The sequence below is a fragment of the Gossypium hirsutum genome, chromosome A05, assembly GCF_007990345.1.
Source record: "Gossypium hirsutum isolate 1008001.06 chromosome A05, Gossypium_hirsutum_v2.1, whole genome shotgun sequence".
Taxonomy (NCBI): domain Eukaryota; kingdom Viridiplantae; phylum Streptophyta; class Magnoliopsida; order Malvales; family Malvaceae; genus Gossypium; species Gossypium hirsutum.
In genome coordinates, this window is record NC_053428.1 from 42541192 (window position 1) to 42561729 (window position 20538).

Below are 20538 nucleotides of genomic sequence, written 5' to 3' on the forward strand. Positions count from 1 at the left end.
CCAGTCGCACAATCCGAGCAACGGGTAATGATGGGATCGAGTGAAAGTGAGATTAAGAAGATATTACCCATACCTGGTTTTGATTGTAGAAGAGTGAGTTCAACAATCTGGAAATAGAAGCAAGGAATAAATCAAAGATGCTTATGGAGTTCTATGAAAGTTTGAGACTACAAAGAGGAGAAAAACAAAGACAAACTGTTGGAAGTTCACATGCATTTTGATACCAAAAAAAAGAGATAGTGAATATGATAATAATTACAATAAAGTGTGTAAAATCATTGACTTGGTGGGAAGACTTGTATTGCACACAGCTCTCTTTTATCTCACTTTATTTGGTTTTGACACAATGGGCCCATTGTAAGGCATCTTTTGTGTGCAGTGGATACCATATGCAATTTATTATTCTATTTTACAACTTGAGCAACATTAATACAACATATTTTAATTTATTCATATTAGGTGTAAAGTTAGTCCATTATCAAAATCAGGCAAGTTGGGAGCTACCTCTTTCTTTAAAGGGTTCCACTTCAACAAAGATAAAGGAACCTCAATTATTAAGATCCCATCAGAAAAGAAAGACTAAGATGAGCATGTTGGGTAGAAACTCACAACTTGCTTTGCCCTGCATTAGCTTCCCACAGCATTCATGTATGAGATATTCACAAGCACTATCGTTGCCACTTAAACAAACATCAGAAAAAAACAGAAAACAGTGGAAGATCAAGGTAACTGAATTCATGACCATATATGCCAATAGAAGAATTCAGAAATTGTTTCAGGGGTTATCATAATCCAATTAAAGACATGGAATCCATATAAAAAATTGTGCTTACACATCTTTGTGAGTATGTAGTTATTAAGTAGTATAGCCACCAACTTATTGCAAAATTAATGCCCTCTGCAATCATCTGGTTCTCAACCTTCAAAGCAGGTGTCTAGATTCAAAATGCAAAGGAGGTAAGTTGAGCACTATAGACAAAATAAAAAAGATATGAGGATTTTCGCTCATGAGCTTTATGTTATGATTAAACCATAACTAATTGCATATCCTAATTGTGGGGATGAAAATTTTGGTCAGATAGTTTTCAGGGACAGTTGCTGTCCTCTTCCAACATGGGCAATAATTGAGGTTGTGGTAAGTAAATGTAGTAGTGAATATTGTGGAGTGCCACTCAACTTTAATATTCATATTTTAATTCAACACATTATCTATTTGAAACATAGTTAAATTATTAATTTAAAATTTAAAATAAATGGGCACAATTTGTTGATTAAAAAATATGATAAAAATATATCACAATTTGTTGATTAAAAAATGTACGAAGATTTAAAATTATTACCAATTATAATTAAAATACTATATTTTTAAATCTTTTAAAAAGATTTATATTTATAAATATGTTTTCAGAAAAAAATAGTTTTTTCCAGAATTGTTTTAAATTAAAAAAAACTATATAAACAAGTATTTAAAATAATAAAAATAATTATATATTGTATTAAATTTAAGTGGTTTTATATTTTATTTAATTAAAAAATTTTGTTTCTAAAATTTTAAAGTAAATATTTATTTAAAGATTTAATATATCATTTAGTATTCGATTTTTTCTCATGATTTTAGTACTAAAAAATTACAGTGTTAACTTTTCTCATGATTTACTAATTACCTACAATGTATTAATGCATCTTTTTTAAAGAGATCATCTTCTGGATATAAAGAACAATATACAAACAAGATTTCACTTTTTCATCAGCTTATACCCATCTAGTACCGAGTATTTCCCAAAATTATCAGCACACCACACAAGAGAATCAGCAGAAGTAGACATACACTCTTAATTATGACACTATGACACATAAATTATTTGATGGAAATATTACAAAATCAAGTTGAAATTGTGCATAGTATGCTTACCTCTGTACACAATCTTTACCTGTTAATGTTATTTTAGTGTTACAAGAGGGGCTCAATTCAAAATGCAAAGGAAGTAGGAGAAGGAGATGTCTAATAATTATACTCATCAAATATTTAACTAATTAGTTTGCTGTAACTTATTAAATTCAGAGACTGCCATTTGAGTATTAATTGCAATAACTTATTTATGAGTCTATAATTATAGAGAATTCATATACATAATCTCACTTTTAGTAATCAGATTTGAGTAAAGATATTTACAGATTAAGCCGGGCTCATATATGATATCGAAACAATGCTATAAGTTAGTTTCTTTTAAAGAAAATTATTAAGCAAAAAACAATATAAATAATAAAAAAATTTATACATTTCCTATTACTACTTATAGACTCTTAAATGTGTGAATAAAAAAATAATTTGTATTTATTTGTGCTCAAACTCATGTCCTCTTGTTGTTGCCACAATAAGTTGTATAATAATAAATTTTTTTATTATATATATATTTAAATTTGAAACACCCTAATCTAATCATTTAATCATATTTCAACATTGAAACATCATTAAAAAATATGTTAATTTTTGTACTTGCATGATATCAGATTCATAAAAACTTCTAAAATGTTAATAATTTGTATTAATGAGTTTTAATATAAAAATATTAAAATTTATATTATGTCACCGTTATTTTATTATAATATAATTCTAAATATTTAGTATTTAATAAGTTTTTTTTATTGATAACATGTATAATAAATGAAAATAAATTATATTTTATTAACTTATTAAAACTTAAATTTTTAATTTTTTAAATTTCCAAATTCCAAATTTATACAGAAATACAAACTAAAACAACTTTTATAAGAAAATTTTTAATTTTACTATAATTATGGAAATTTTTAGTTATAAAATTAAAAGAAAATGATGTGATATGTTGAAAGTTATATTTCAAATTTTAATTCATTAACATAATATATTTTCAAATTCATACTAAAGAAAAAAAGTCTGTGTGTAAAACACAGAACCAAGCTACATGTAATCTAAGGATAGGCAAAATAGAACTTACAGTGAGGTATCTTATGATACAATCAAGGCTTTAAGCCTTAATTAATATCCAACATTTCTTAGAATACATGAGGTTTGAAAGAAGGGAGAAAAGCAATTCGAGTGGATTCATCCTTCCATTCTACATTTTTCCACCATCCCTCCTCTCCTTCAATGACTAGTCTCTGTCCTTTTGTACTATTGGAGTTTAGTGGGAGCTTCTTCAACATTCCGCATTTTACTATTCTGATTTTCTTCAGCTGTGGGAAAGGCAGAGCATGATGGTATATAGTCTTTAGTTTGGCCAGATTATGTAGACACAAAATCTCGAGCTAGAAAATAAGTTTGAATTTCCTTTTAGCTCAGCGACTTCACCATGTTTTTCTTCACTGATGATTTCTTCTAAACCATTGCATTCAGTTATCCTTAGTACTTCCAAATGTGGAGCCAAGGTTACCCAACTCACATCCCTCAAATGATTGCATTCGTCTAGGATTATAGATCGAAGGCTATGGAAGCATCCTACACCTTTAATTATGTTATGTTCGATCTTCACTTTCTCTAGATCCATACACCTCGAGAGTGTTAAAGTACATAGATGCTGCAGATTTGCTAAAGCCATAATAGTCAATGATCTTGAATGTCTAAAATTTACAAGACTTACAGCTTCAATGGCACAGCTAAAGGACTTGTTGAACCTCGAAGCTCTTTCCAACTCCGAAGCGCTTCTAAAACTAATGGTCAACACATTCAAATATTTTAAATGCTCCATTTCCTCTAAAACCAATAAACATCCATAGCTACATCCCTCCATTTTCAGGACTTGCAACTTGGAGAAACTGGATATCAATTGTTGTGGGATCATTTCTAGATACGGTGTCCACTCCAGATTCAAATATTTCAGCTTTGCTAGGGTCTTTAATTCGACTGGCAACTTTCTTATTCCTGTAAATGACAGATTGAGATGTTCTAGTGAAACCAACTTTGCAATTCCTACTGGCAATTCTTCCAACTTCATATTATGGGACAAATCCAGAACCCTTAGCATCGGCATGAAATTAAAGAAATCATCCATGATTACCTTCAAATCATTGCTGCCAAGAAACAAAGTTTGGAGATTGGGACATTCCAATATCTCAGTTAGATTTTTAATTTGATTATCCATCAGCGACAGTCTTGTTACCTCTTCCCACTTTTTAGCTTTCGGTTGCTCCTTTATCGAGTGATTTAAATGCGTTTCAAAGCTAAGAGATAGATCTTCAAACCTCATGAAGACATCTCAACCCAGAAATGTTTCTCATCAAAAGTCGTCGCAAGTTTGCTAATTTTTTAAGCCCGAAAATTGGCAGTTTTGGTGATTAAAATCTAATAAATTCCACCTCATCTGTGCATATATCATTCTCCCTTTCCTCAAAAAGATTCGTCCTCGAATCTTATCTTTGATCGAATCCTGATTTGATTTGTTTAACCTTTAACATTATTGTTGGGCTTGAGGTAATGTGAACTCATCACATTCATGAGTCTAAAATTGTGCCTTGAGACTCACATCACATTATTAGCCCTCTAAAGGCAAATATCAACCTGGGGTCATCTTAAGCAACCCTGACCCTGCTCATAAGATCCGTCCTTATCGCCTTCAATTCTTCCACTTCATTTTTTAAAGCGTGGAAGTTTTCTTCAAGTTTGCATAGAAAAGCAGCCTTTCCAACAGCAGAATCCCAACAACGGGTAATGACGGCATCATGTGAAAGTGAGATTGAGAAGATATTATCCATACCTGTTTTTGATTTTAGAAGAGTGAGCTGAACAATTTCTGAAGATAGAAGCAAGGAATAAATCAAAGATGCTTATGGAGTTATATGAAAGACAGAGAATATTTTGGTAAACAAAAACAGAGAGAAAGAAGATTCGCAGGTAAACAAAGACAAACCGTTGGAAGTTCACATGTATTTTTGGTACCAAAAAATAATTAAAATATAAAATAATCAAAGATGTTTAAAATTTTACATAAATGTTTACAAAGTGTTTAAAATATGCTAAAAATATTTTACAATTTGTTAATTAAAAATGTATATAAATTTAAACTACTCACAATTAAAATTAAAATACTATGTTTTTTTAGAAAATTTAAATTTAATTATATTTATAAATATGTTTTCAATAATTTTTTTTTCCTATAACTATTTTAAATTTAAAATATATATATATACAAGTATTTAAAATAATAAAAAAATAATTAAATATTGTATTAAATTTAAGTGGTTTTATATTTTATTTAATTAAAAAATTTGTTTCTAAAATTTTAAAGTTAATATTTATTAAAAAGCTTAATATATCATTTCATACTCAAGTTCGACAATTTTTTCTAATGTAGTACTTGTATTTTAGAAAAATTATATTTTTTAGTTGTCAAAGATTATAATGTTAATTTTTTAGTATTTAATTTAAATTTTATGGTTAATTTAATGAAAATTAAATATTAATATTATAAAGTTTATATATTTTATGATTTTGTTAAAAGAAAGAATTTTAGCTAACAAAATCATGCGTGTATTTTACTGTTATGATCCAATAAAGAAACTCACAGGTTGGACCTATTTCTCTCTTTCTCTTTCAAGGGTTCCACTTTTTTTGGTAGCTTTGGGCAGGGCATTATGGGTGGACAGTAAGTCCAAACAGATAAAAGGACATTCTTGTCTTTTGTGTGGAAACCATTCCCCTCATTTCAATCAACGTAAATTATTGACACTGATATTTATTTATGACAAATGAAAGGACATTCTTGTCTTTTTCGTGGAAATGGAAGTCCAATTTGGCATGCTGATATTTATTTGTGACAGATGAAAGGCCGTTCTTGTCTTCTATGTGGAAACCGTTCCCCTCATTTGCAACTTACAATCAACCTCAATTATTGACATATTACAGAAGTTGTATACTCAACATATAAACTTTTGGTTCCTTATTTATTCGAACTCACAATTTCATTTATATTAAAGTATACAAGTCACACATACATAGTCCATCATTCACTCAGGATCAAGGTAAATCACACTATGAACGTCATAAGTGAATAAATTCATAAATAGATCTAGGATCTGTTCTACTTGGGTCTTTATTTTCTCATCCACTAGAATACCTAAGACAATACATCTATACTATATGACCAAAATAGTACAAATCATATATTTTAAAGTAAGCATGTGCGTATTTTACCCTATTTCTAAGTTCTCTATTTATCTCAAGATTGTGCCATTTTAATATCAAAATTTTGTAACGCATTACACTGCCGTTTGTATATAAAGGACTCTATTATATTGTTTTAGATATATCAAAATCAAACATATGAATTAACGTAAGCATAATACAAAAGAGTTCCATGAATAAGTAATCAATTATATGGAACAAATTATTTTACATCAAATGCTCAAAGGAGTACTACTATCACATTATCAAGTTTGAGCTTGAGCAAGTTTAGTTATCAAAAGAGAAAAATTTTGATAATTCTTTTACAAAAGAAATTATTTTAAATTAACGTTTTAATTTTTTTAAAATTTTAAAGCAAATTTTAATATTTATAGTATAGTATTTTATAATATATAAATTTAATTCTTAGTGATATAAATTATATAATATATTATAAATTTGACATTATATATTAAATAAATTTGTAAAGTAAAATATGTTGAACTTTTAGATATTATAAATATATATAAGTATGGTAGAACAATTCATCTTTAAATTAACATCTTTAATGGTGATAGGAAATAATCTCATTGTATTGTTGATTTTAATCTCATTGTTATAGGAAATAATCACGCCACCAATACCACTATTTTTAATTTCACCTTAATTCATTTTTTGGACTTTGTTTATTTATCATTACCTTTTAAGGTTTATATTTGGGTTAGTATTTTGATACTTTGGCGAAATATTTTTTTATTCTACAAGTAACCTTAAAAAATTGTTATGTGTTTCTTTTTTAAAAATATTTTTTTTAATATTTTACTATTTTATTGTAGGACATTTGCCAACTCCTAACCTTACCTGCAGAGTCTAAAAACTCTAGTCACAGTGTATCAAATATTTTACTTTATATTTTTTCCACAACTTTTTCAAATTTAGGACAAAATTCCATATTTAGTAAATAAACATCTAATAAATACATTCCATAAAACATATATACATTTTAATAGAAAAATATAAATATATTCAATATTCAAAGTCCACTTGTATTCCTTCCATTTTATGCATGTATGCTAGCCTATATTAATGCTGAAACAACAAAAAGAATTATAAATCAAATAATTGGGAGTTTAAGGTTTTTTAACCTATTTTTTCCTATTTAAATTTTTTTCTTATTTTTATTTTATATCTTTTAATCGTATTTCACATCATTTTTATAGCATCATATTTTTCTCTAATTTTTTACATTAAGATTATTGAAGGGAATCATTCATTAATGATTTGAAGAATGAATTCAATGAGAGTGTAATCAAACAGTTGCAATGCGAGGCTGAGATTTTTTACTAGAAACGATTTATTACATTCAATAGGACAGTAATTCTCTCATAATAGAAGCTGACAGAATTGTTATTCCTAGAAAAAAAATTTATACTTAGAAAACAAATTCTTACTATTTTTTGGTAGACTAATAATATTGAAAACTTATATGAACTACTGTGTTTATAGCTCTATCAATATCATCTATTTATAGGGAGAGATGAGAAAAATATTGATTGAATTAATAAAAAATAAACAATATTTATTTAATAGAAAAACTAATATTCTAATTTAGAGATATTTATTTAATAAAATTTAAAACACTGAATATATTTTTTTAGGGATATTTCAAAGAATTACGTGTTGAAATATGTATAGAATATAATTTTGTATGCCAAAATTATATGAAAAATGAAAAAGCACAATGTAACCATCTTCAAATCCCTCCAATTTAGGCATCAACCAATAAAATGTTTTATTGACAATTAATATAAAGCCTCTTGTCTCCAAACCAACCCATTTCATCTTTATCAACAAATTGCTGCCATAATATATAAAAAATAAATAAGTGAATCAAACCTGCAGGAACCTCCCACAAAGATGCTTCTGAATGATAAATACATTACAAAACTTGGGTAAATGATAAAATACCATATTATCAGCTGTATCATAAGTCATCAATTTTAGCGGTCCACCATAATTTTTTGGCACTTCACAATTTTGTCATGACTTTCGTAGTGAAAGACTGATGTTTTAAATTGCTCATTGCTAAGATCTCTATATATTGCTTTTCCCACTTGAATTTTTCTACACTAAAACATCAAATAGAAGTGAATTAAAGAAGATAAAAATGAAGAAGCAAGTAATTTGTTCGACTGTCTTTCCTCTTCTTTGCATTCTTCTTCTTTTTCTTAGTGTTGAAGCTCAGACGTGCAGCCCTAGTGGCAAGATCAAAGGGAAAACCCCTCCACCTGGGCAATGCAACCAGGAAAATGATTCTGATTGTTGCAAGGATGGCAAGTGGTACACAACATACAAATGTTCACCCCCTCTATCAAGCCAAACGAAAGCAACACTAACGCTTAACAGCTTTGAGCGAGATGGAGACGGTGGTGCACCATCTGAATGTGAACCAGTACCACTCCGATGATGACCCTGTGGTGGCACTTTCTACAGGGTGGTATAACAATGGGAAGAGGTGTTTGAAGTATATCAACATCCATGGCAACGGAAAATCTGTGAGGGCTAAAGTTGTGGATGAATGTGATTCTACTATGGGATGCGATTCGGACCATGATTATCAACCCCCTTGCCCTAACAACATTGTTGATGCCTCGAAAGAAGTTTGGAAGGCTCTTGGAGTGCCTGAGAACGACTGGGGTGAGATGGATATCTACTGGTCTGATACTAATTAATCACTTTATCTATATTTATATTTATAATATATGTATTAGACTAAAGATTTCTTGTGCGCCTTAGTTAACATTTATATTACTATTAATGTAAAATTTATATATATATATATTATGTATTTTGAGCCGTAAATTATGTTTTAAATCTTCATTATTTGCTCTATCCTTACTTCTTACTTGGAGAAATTTTTAATTAATTCTCGAAATCAGATGAGTGTTGGATTTGGTACGCGTTCGATATAGGTATAATCAAGGCACTTGTGCGCGCAAGTTATTCGAAAGAAATTTGAAATCGATTCAAGCACTTTCAAGCCAAGCCCAAACTTGATTGAGCTTTTAGTATTATTATTATTACATTTTTAATATTAGATTACTTTTCTTCCTAATTTGTATAGATCATGAAGAACAAACAAAAGAGATAATATGCAGATGTTGAGGTTGAACTCTAAATAAACTAAAACACACAATTAATCTACGTATGGTCTCTCCTTTCCTTCTTCGGCGGCCAAATTTGGCATGTTCCAAAGTTTTAAAATTAATTTTAAAACTTGATCATTAAAGTCGCTGTAGTATAGTGGTCAGTATTCCCGCCTGTCATGTGAATGACCCGGGTTCAATCCCCAGCAACGGGGTTTTAAGAATAGTTTTTGTTTTGTCAAACTTAAATGAAAAGTAAACTTCCCTAAATGTATATTTGGAGCCTTTTTGGAACAGTGAAAGCAGTTTCAGCTTAATTCAGAGTTTTACTTTTAAAACTTCATTTCATGTTTTCAACTGTTTCAATTAACTTCAATGATTGGTGTTAATTAAGCAAGAAAATGAGAGAAATTTGATAGAAAAGATGAACGAAATCACTAGAAAAGCCTTAAACTAAAAAATGGTCCCCAAACTATAACGCTTTTTCAATTTATGTACTTAAAACTTTTCTTTTTTTTGTCTGAAGTGCTATTTGAACTTTCATTATGTTAACACTATCGTTCCTTTCATGAATTGCCATTTAAAATAATTGTCTGAGTCAACCAGAGCTTGACACGTAATCAAAAAATAAATGTTTAAAACTCAGACTGTGAAATTTTTGGTTCAAAATGTTCAAAAACTTTTTGAATTATATGAATTTTTTATTGAAATTGATATTTTAATTTTTGTAAAGTGAAACCAAGACTCTGGCGCCGATTCAAGTAAGAAACTTCGAACTTTAGATACGCTTTAGATACTTTTACATTAGTTACTTTAGTAAAATTGTTTACCTCTAGAGACGGTAGCAACTTAAACATTCTCTAAACTCTAATAAAACTCCAGATTTTGGATTTTTCGTTAAACCTAAGCTAATTCATAAAACTTTAAAATTGTCGATAAGATAATAAGTACGCTAGGTGCATGATGTCATGGTACTCATACGCGAGGACCAAAAATAATTCCACTTTTGTACAAAACAAATTCAAACTTGGAAACTAAGGGTAACCTAAGGTCTTACCACTGAACTAACAACCTCATTCTTGTTAATAATTAAACAAACATTATAGGTAAACTAGGTGTGACTAGCTAGATATATGGATAAAAATAACCAAAATTTAAGTAGAAGGAAACATATACAAGATCTCAAGCACACATCTAGAACATGTCGTAACCATTTTTTTGAAAAACGGGAATCGACTTGGATTTAAAAAAAACGAAAATGAAAAATGGGAGTCGCCATTGATCCTTTTTGATGAGGTGTGATGGGGTCACCTCGTAAAAGTGGTTGTTTTTAATAAATAGTTTGATTTATTTAAACAACAATTTTGGTCTACGCAAATCAAGAAAACAGGTTCGGGAGTTGGTTACGCACGAGGAAGGATTAGCACCCTCGATACGCCCAAAATTGGTAGCTAGTTGATTAATTAGTGTATTAGTGTCGAAGATTGAAAACTTGGAAGACTTTTGAAATACGATCCCTCTTTGTAAAGAAAATGCTCAAATATTAAAGACCTTCTCGTCTCAAAATATAAAATGTCACATCTAGTGAGTTAGGACACGGCATCTTGAATTTTCGAGAGCGAGCTTGCCTTTTATAAAATTTGTGTATTTTATTAAAAGGGTATTCGATTATTTAGAGTAAACGAGAGAAATCGAAACCCAGTAAGTTAGGGCACGTTTTCTTGAATTCTCAAACACCGAATATTGCCTTCATTTCAAAACTAATTCTTATTTCGAGATGACAAAATGTCATACCCGGTAAGTTAGGACACCACACCTCGTATCTCCGAAAATAAGCATTTTTAAGACTCGTATTGCGATTTTAAAAGAATATCCCGTGATTTAGGTTAAATAAGAAAAATCGAAACCCAGTAAGTTAGGGTACGATTGTCTCGAATTACCGAATACGGAATATTACTTTTATGAAAGAATTATGTTATGGTATCGAGAAAAAAGTATAATGTGATTTATAGTAAAATATAAAAGCAAATTGCGGTATTAATAATAAGTGTGATAATGTTAATAACAATGATATGAGCAATTATAAAAAGATGACACAAAAGTAAGGCTAATAATATAAAACAAATGCATAAGGGAAATAAACGAATACATAAGTAAATAAAAGAAAAACATGATAGCACAAAAATGATGAAAATAGTAATAATAATAATGTTGATAACGATAACAGTGGTGGTAAACAATAATATTGATGATAATAATAATAAAAGTAATAATAAGAATATTAATATTTTAATAATAGTGATAATAATAATAGCGACGATAATAATAATGATAATAACAACTAATAATAATAACGATAATGCAAATAATGAATGATCTAAGGTTTGGAATTATTTGCAAAGATATAAATAAGTAAATGATGAAATGATAATAAGAATAGTAATATATAAACAAAATAAGTGTGCTAAAATATATGTATTAATTTAGTTAAAAAATAATAATAACGTATAGGTAAATACAAAAAGGAAAATATAATAACAGTAATAGTAATAAAAAAATACAATAATAGTAAAAGGTGTAATAACATAATAATATGATGGTAATAAAAATACGATGATAATAATGTATTAAATAACAAATAATAACAATAATAGTAATGATAATAATATAGAAATATGAAAAGCAAATATATTAAATATTAAATTAAAGTAAAAAAAACTATATATAAAGAAAACAAATATATGATAGTATGTACATAATATATCTATATATGTATGTATGTATTATAAAATATAATATATATGCATACATTGTATTTAGAAAAGAAGAAATATACATGATATAATATTACTATATATGGGCATAATATGAAGTATAATATATAAATATATATTAAAAGGATGTATATATCACACAAATGTATTAACAAAACAATAACATCAAAAACTCATAATGATAATAATATATAAATATATACATATATATGTTAAAGATATATAATAAATATTAATAATATAGAGGTAAAAATAGATATAACAAAATGTACATAATAGAATATTTGAATATGTATACATAAAACATATATTAAGGACAATAATAATATATAAAACAACTATAAGAATATATAATATATATATATAGTATTAATTTAAAAGGGGTTAAATAATAATAAAATATGCTAAAAATAATAATACAAGAATGGTAAAATAGAATAATGAATAATATTAAAATAATAAATAGTAAAAATAATATAGAAACTGTATTAAATAGGAGAAAGGGACTAAATTTGAAACAAATATTAAGTTTTGGGGCCAATTTAAAAAACTAACAAAGAGAAGGGACTAATTTGAAAGCGCAAATAACATACAAGGTCCAAAAGGGCAATTTACCCGAGCCCTTGAAACGGTGTCGCTGAAGGGAGGACCAACTTGCAAAATGCGATAAACCTCGGGGCTAACGTAAAAGAATTAAAAACTTGATTGGAAAACATGTAAAAACCGGAAGGGCTGCGCAAGCAATTAGACCATGCTTGCAAAAACACGCGGATCCTTCGGGCGGACGGGTCGGGTCGTGGATCGGCCCCCAAAACGACGTCGTTTTGGGCGTTTTGGGGGCTTGATGAAACGGTGCCGTTTGCAAGCCCTATATAAGTCAGTTTTTTTTAAATTTCATTTCTCCATTCTGTTTTAAAAAAAAGGAAAAAAAACTCCCTCTTCTCTGTTGCCAGCCCAGAAACCGGCGAGGAGCCGATCGTCCACCGCCGTGTCGTCTGCCGTGCCGGCCACCGTACACGGTGGCCGGAAATCGCTCTTTAGGTAAAATTTCTCTCTCTTTTTTTTTGTTTTATATATTTATATATTTAAGGTATGTTTTTTTTTTTGCTTATGTGATGTATTTATGCATATGTAAATATAGAGTATATTCGGCCATGAAATAGAAATTGAAGTGAAAAGGGAAGAAAAAAAAATGGTCACTTTAGCCTTCAATTTTGACTTCTGGGATTTTAGTGTTTGATTCGATTCTGTTTTCTCTTTGATGTCACTAGAGTTGCTATTTTTAGGGATTGAATGCTTGATTTGTATATATTAAGTTGCCGAGAGCCTTACAATGGTTTTGAACTTGGCCTTTTATAGCCATTTCTTTACAACTTGCTGTTTTTGACTAATCTGTCTCTTCTTCTTTTATTGCTGCAGGCAAACAGTGGTGGAGCAGAGGCCACTTGCACTGGCGATGTGACCGGGGGCGGTGGATTAGGTGGTTTAGGCTAGGGTTTTTTTTAATTTTTGTTTTGATTTCGGGCTGATATTAGGCATTGGACCCGTTTGGGGTTTGGGTAGGTTTTGTTGAGTTTTAGGCTTAGTGGATTTAGGGGTTTTAGGCCCAAAATTGGGCTTGTACAGAACATTTAACCATTGAGCCAGATTGATTTACTTTACACAATAAACAATTCAAATATTAAGAAACTTGGGGCGTTACAGTTTGTTTTTTTTTTAAATTTTAAAGATAACATATTTTAATGTTTATATTATAGTATTGCATAATATACTATAGAACTAAAAATTGAGTTAGGTTTGGCTCAGTTGTCTTAACACTTCGATAATTTATATGAGTTAAATTTTTTACCCAAATCTAATTTTCGTGCTTAATATTTTTATATTCAAATTTAAAAATTACAGACAAAAGTTCAACTTTTGGTCTAACATATCTTCTTCCGGCTACTTAAAATAGTATTATATGTTGCTCTTTACCATCACAAGAGTATAAGTGCCAAGTGATTGAGACAAAAGATTATCATGCTAACGAATTTGCAACTTTCATGGAATGGTGTGATTTTTTAGGTGTTCACGAGCCACGCAAGAGAATCCAAAAATGATTAAGGATAGGGAAGAAGATACGACTCTCAAGAGGCTCTAGTCATGCGTTGAACAAAAGATGTGTTCGAGTGTCGAAGACACCGATGAAACACCATTTCGACGGTGTTATTGACCACCTCCAGCGATTGAACAAGGATTTGTAAATAATTAGATCTTTTGAGCATGGATTCCATTTATTTCCTGCATTTAGATTTGGATTTTAAATTGTATTAGTTTAATTTTAGACTTGGTAGGTCGGATTTTTTATGATTGAGATGAAAATTGATGACTTTGTCATGATTTTAGGGATTAGTTCAGTGGAATTGCGATACCAAATTGGGTATATCGTGACTTCCTGGACAGTTTCAAGAGGGACCAAAAATCTTCAGTGGTATCACAATATCGACCTCCTGATATCGTGATACCCTTGAAATCTTTCAAAAGTAATTTTTTTTTGTTTTACACAGTGGTATCGCGACACCGAAGGAAAACTCGAAGATGAGGGGTCCAAAAAGGGGATATCGCGATATCCAAGTTGGGTCACGTTCCACATATCCCAACCCGTGTGTTTTGGAGGCTTAAAGCCTCTAAATACTCCAAAACTCTCAAACCTTCTCTTATTTCCCCAAGACATTCATTCTAAACCCTTAAAAACTCTTCCTCCTATCAATTTCTATCAATCTCCCTTTCAAATTTCCTTTGTGTAACATCCCAAATTCAGCTTCACAAAAATGTGGAAATATAACAAAAATAAGGAATTGACTCAATGGTTAGTTATTTAATGTAATAACATATTTCTTTCTATTTTATTTAAAGACTCAATTTTAGGAAAACAAAGGAAAGTATCTAGGAAAAAAATATTACATCATACATTTCACTAAATCCTTTACAATACAAATGTTTACTAAAGACTGCCTCTTTGGAAATGTCCTATAATACGCCACTTGGGGCAATCTCATCCCATCATTACCTGAAACATAAACATTACACTTGTAGGTTCAAGAGAACTTAGTAAGAGTTAATACATATTACCCTAGCAGATAATTTTATAATATTTGAAGAATATCAGTGTGCCAGCTACCCTTCTCAACCACTACTTCTGTTTCGGTGAATTCTTTCACAATTACAGGCTTACACATACATGCTAACTACTATACTATTAGCATACAAGTTCTCTCTTAGCTACTTGACTAATTTAAGATACTTCCAGACATTTCATAAATCTCTTCTTTCTCTTGAGATCACAAAAGCATTTTTCAAAAGAACGTACCGTCAGAGCCCACTTCATCCAAACCATCACTTCACTCATACACTTCTTCCAAAACGGTTGTTCACAGATACTGTTTACTAGTGGATCCTTGCACCTTGACGACTTCCCACGATGAGTTGGATACCATCAATTTACCAAATTAAATCATTTTCTACTTCAAACACAATACATGCCTATACTGATAATGAATTATCCAGATCGTTTAGAATAATTACCCATGTCTTGGTTACAAAACACAAATCTACCCAAGGTGCCAAACAACTCAGATTCCATAAGATTCCTGAGTAAGACATAATACTATTCTCATATGGAGGATACCAAATAATCAAATTTGAACACTATATATAACACAAAAGAACTTAAATAGATAGTTTTTTATGTCTTTCATGACTACTAATACGCTTATATTCACAACTAAGAAATTACCATGGCAGATACCCATTTATAAACATACAAATACACATTTCTTGTAATACCCCTAACCTGTATCCACCGTCAGATTAGGGTTACAGAGCATTATCGTACAAACAAAACATTTAAATATTCATTTCATACATCATTAGAAACATATTATAAAACAACCATTCACATACATGTCGTCCCTAAATCGAGCCCTTGAGGCCCGAGAAACACCTTAGAAACAATGCAGGACCAAATTCAAAATATTTAGAAAGTATAGGAAAAAGTTGAAAATTTTTTACTATAGGGGTCACACGACCGTGTGGCCAGGCTGTGTGCCTCACACGGTTGAGACACACGCCCGTATCTCAGGACATGTAACAATCGAAATAGGGTCACATAGCCGTGTCACTGTGCTCCAGGCCGTGTCACACGCCCGTGTTCCAAGTCGTGTAACTCGCCTGTGTTCCAGGCCGTGTCACACGCCCGTGTTCCAAGTCGTGTAACTCTTGAATTAGCCCCATACGCCTGTGTGCTAGGCCATGTAACTGTCTGGCTTGGATGCAATAAAACCTACAGGGGACGCATGGCCGTGTTGCCAGGCCGTGTGCCACACACGGATGAGTCACACTTCCGTGTCTATCTCAGGCCATGTAACAATCGAAATAGGGTCACATAGCCGTGTCACTGTGTTCCAGGCCCTGTCACACGCCCGTGTTCCAAGTCGTGTAACTCGCCTGTGTTCCAGGCCGTGTCACACGCCCGTGTTCCAAGTCGTGTAACTCTTGAATTAGCCCCATACGCCTGTGTGCTAGGCCATGTAACTGTCTAGCTTGGATGCAATAAAACCTACAGGGGACGCATGGCCGTGTTGCCAGGCCGTGTGCCACACACGGATGAGTCACACTTCCGTGTCTCAGGCTATGTAGACATGAATTTTCCCAAAAATCAAACCATTTCCAACTCTAAACCATAAATAAACCTAAAGGCATTTTGTACACATAATCAAAAAATGAAACCTTACCAAAACTTGCATATAATGACCAATTTGGTAGTCCTAAACCAATCAACCAATATGTCATTTAAGGCACCTCAATTGTAAACATTCAAACTTACTTAAACATGTACTCTTTAACATATTTCAACCATACACATCTAGTTCAATACCATCTAAAAACATACCATATCTTGACCAAATTGAAACCAATTCATCACATATCATTTTAGTCATTCAAACATGCATCTTAACTTAATCACATTAATACATACTATTAAGGCATCAAAAGTACCAAACCAGGTAACTTGTACAAACCAAATCATTAAACAATCATTCAACTAAACATCATTATAAGTCCATCTATAAATGCCATCGAAAATGCTCAAAAACTACACCTCTCATGGATAATTGGTGTAGCCTTGCATATACATGTATATATTTTTCCTTATAAGCATTTCATATAACCATTTTACTTAAACGTTTCTTCTTACGATAACACTTACACCTTTAACATATAATCATTTTGTAGTTCATCTTTCGTTTCAAACTTTCTTATAAGCATATCATCCCAAAATCACTTACTTTCACTAAACAAGGTGAAAGCTAAATAAATAAATTAATCATACATGTTATTCATTTACAAAGCACTTATAGGATTAGTACTGAAAATGGTTCATTGTATGCTTCATGTACTATAATAATTCAATCCAAACTCATACATATATGTGTGTAAACATCTATCTTTAACCTAATAGTCATCAATATAATGATATTCACATATGATCAAGTAATTCATTGAACATTGAACATTTAACATTTACTAATGTCTTGACTATACATTATCATTTAAACAATTTTATAATTTCCATTAACATTTAGCCCGATAAACTAGTAACTTGACTCTGATACTCGGGTAACTACACACCAGAGGAATCATAGATGTATAACAAGAGCACCGAAGTGTAGATAGTGCACAAATGTGCAAACAGGGGCACCGTAGTGTGAATAAAGACACCAAAGTGTATAATCGAAGTGCAAATTCTATACAAGCATGCATTCTAACCCTATTGGCATGCTAATCGTATCCTTATTGTTTACCATGTCTAAACGGGGATTTAAAAAAAATATAACTTTCATGAATCAGAGGCATTTCCATATATCTCCATACACATGTTGTAACAATTCATAATTATCCAAAATCACATATATCATATTTCATAATTATTCAATAATTTTCAAATAAATCCTTTCTCACCTTATATTCAAATATAATATATTGATTTCCAACTCACATATTAAACATAATATATATATACACATTCATAAAGCAACAATAACATTATGTATATATATGGACAATTCTATACCTATAAACTTACCTCGACAATTACAGTTGTAAAATGGGGTCGACGACTAATCTGGCAGATTAACTTTTCTTTTGCTTAGATCCGTTTGATTCATTTCTGGATCTAAATAATAATTTTTTCATTCAATTAATACAATTATAGCACTTAAATAGTATGTCTAATACAATTAAGTCCTTCCACAATCATTCTACAAATTTATCCCAATATTTTACCTTTTATACAATTTAGTCCTTAAACCCAAAACTTGCAATTTAACTAATTTAACTAAAATCAAACTCAACCGAATAGTATAATACTTCACCACAGCCCATATTTGTTGTTATTTTAACATCAAGTCCTTGTACTTTTACTATTTTTACATTTTAGTCCTTAAACATTAAAATTACCAAGAACTACTTTACAAAATAGTCCTATCTAGCAACCAAGCTTAAGATTCTACCATAAACTTTAAAGAACATCTCAATTTCATCCATGGTAAAATTCTAAACATTTAACAATTTTACAAATTGACCCCCGGGCTAGCTATATTAAACTAATACGGCCTCAAAAATATAAAAATCATTAAAAATGGATGCAAAATGCTTACCATGCATCAAGATTAATTTGGCCGAATGCTTCCTCTCTAGAAGAATGGTTTTCAGTCATGCCTTCACCAAATGAAAAAGATAATATCCTTTTCCTTTACTTAATTTTAAGTTTAATTGACTAATTATCATTTTACCCTTAAAAACTAAACCAAATTTCACCAAATGCAAAGCCATGTTCATCAACTAACCTTTAAATTTGTTGAACTACTACTTAGGGCCCTTAATTCATTCTTTTATATCCATTAAATACAAATAATGCTATAGCTATTAAATTTTACATCTTTACAATTTAGTCCTTTCCAATTAATTAATCATTTAAACATCAAAATTTCTTAATGAAACTTTAATACAACCTTAATAACACTCCATGAATATTTAATAAAATATTTACGGCTCGGTTATAGAAATGAGATCTTGATACCTCATTTTCTAAAATAACTTGACTTTAAAGTCTTACCACTTGAACTTAATTATTCATTCAAATAATATAATTTTCCAATTCAAAATTCATTTTAATATTATAATCAACTCGTAAATGTTAAATAAAAATATTTACGGGCTCACTTGTCAGATTTTTAGCCTCGAAACCACTATTTCTGACACCACTAAAAAATAGGTTGTTACACTTCCCTTCAAGAACTTCCCTAAAAGCTTATTCAATTATATTATTAATCTAAATCAACCAAATTAGCTTTGGATGTATCATAACCTTTCATAGTGGTATCTATCACCGAACCAACAGAATTTATCCAAAACTTACCATACTGGCAGATAATCACATTGTACCTTATAGACTTAGCAAGGTACGCCACAATAGCCAAACAGAATATGCCACAAGGGTAACATAAAGAATTCACATGTTTACGGCTTCCACAGAAGGTGCCATGGGTTTCTCCCTCATGGACTTATACATAAGTTTCATGTATCGTGAACTACCAGATCGATTTACACTTTATCAAATGCTACACCATGAACTAGTGCGATTTCTAGAGACTTGAAATGTTCAAAAAATGGCTTAAATGAAGGATCATCTTGAATGGTTCAGGGATGGTGGAATCCATGACCCAAAGCACTTGAATGTATCTTCATTAAGGCCATGTATCCTTCTCCATTAAGGTAAGATTAAGAACATGCATCGGCATTAATGGTTTGCTTCTTGAATATTCTAGATCACTCATTGTGCATGAATTCGACAATGAATGGTCAATCTTGGCCTATACGAATTGACACCTACATAAATTTTAAATAGGCAACACTTGAACACAATTTCACTACATGAAATTCGCATAAGACTAAAAACACCATGTTAGACACTTAATATTGAATTTCACACACAAATAACATAAACACAAGACACCACTTATTTCTCATCACACACGCATTAGTCAAACACGTATATATGACTATTACAAGAATTGACCCTAACATGTTGTCATGCACATATATAAACATGCAACATACGATAATAACAACAACATAAAGAAACAACGTACAACACACATATAATATGGACTTAGGACTCAAAATCATGCATAAATATAAATAACTCATGCAACACATTAAATATAATGCAAGATAAAATCTGTGGATTAGATTAAAATGCAACTTACTAAAATAAGGTAAAGTCGTTGAAATAGTTGGCCCAATAATCAGTCAAACCCGAGAGATGTTTCATTTTGTACTTGGGTCCCTTGTGTTTAGGCCAATCTCGACATCTTCGAATGGCTTCATAACATGATATGATCAAAATCACATCATGAACATTCATACTATCATATCTTGC

At 30.5% G+C, this 20538-nt stretch overlaps 1 pseudogene; it reads left to right on the top strand.

Moving 5' to 3' along the window:
• The first annotated feature begins 7919 nt into the window (after positions 1 to 7919).
• The window catches only part of LOC107961050 (uncharacterized), a 90193-nt pseudogene continuing 77574 nt past the window's right edge, over positions 7920 to 20538 (top strand).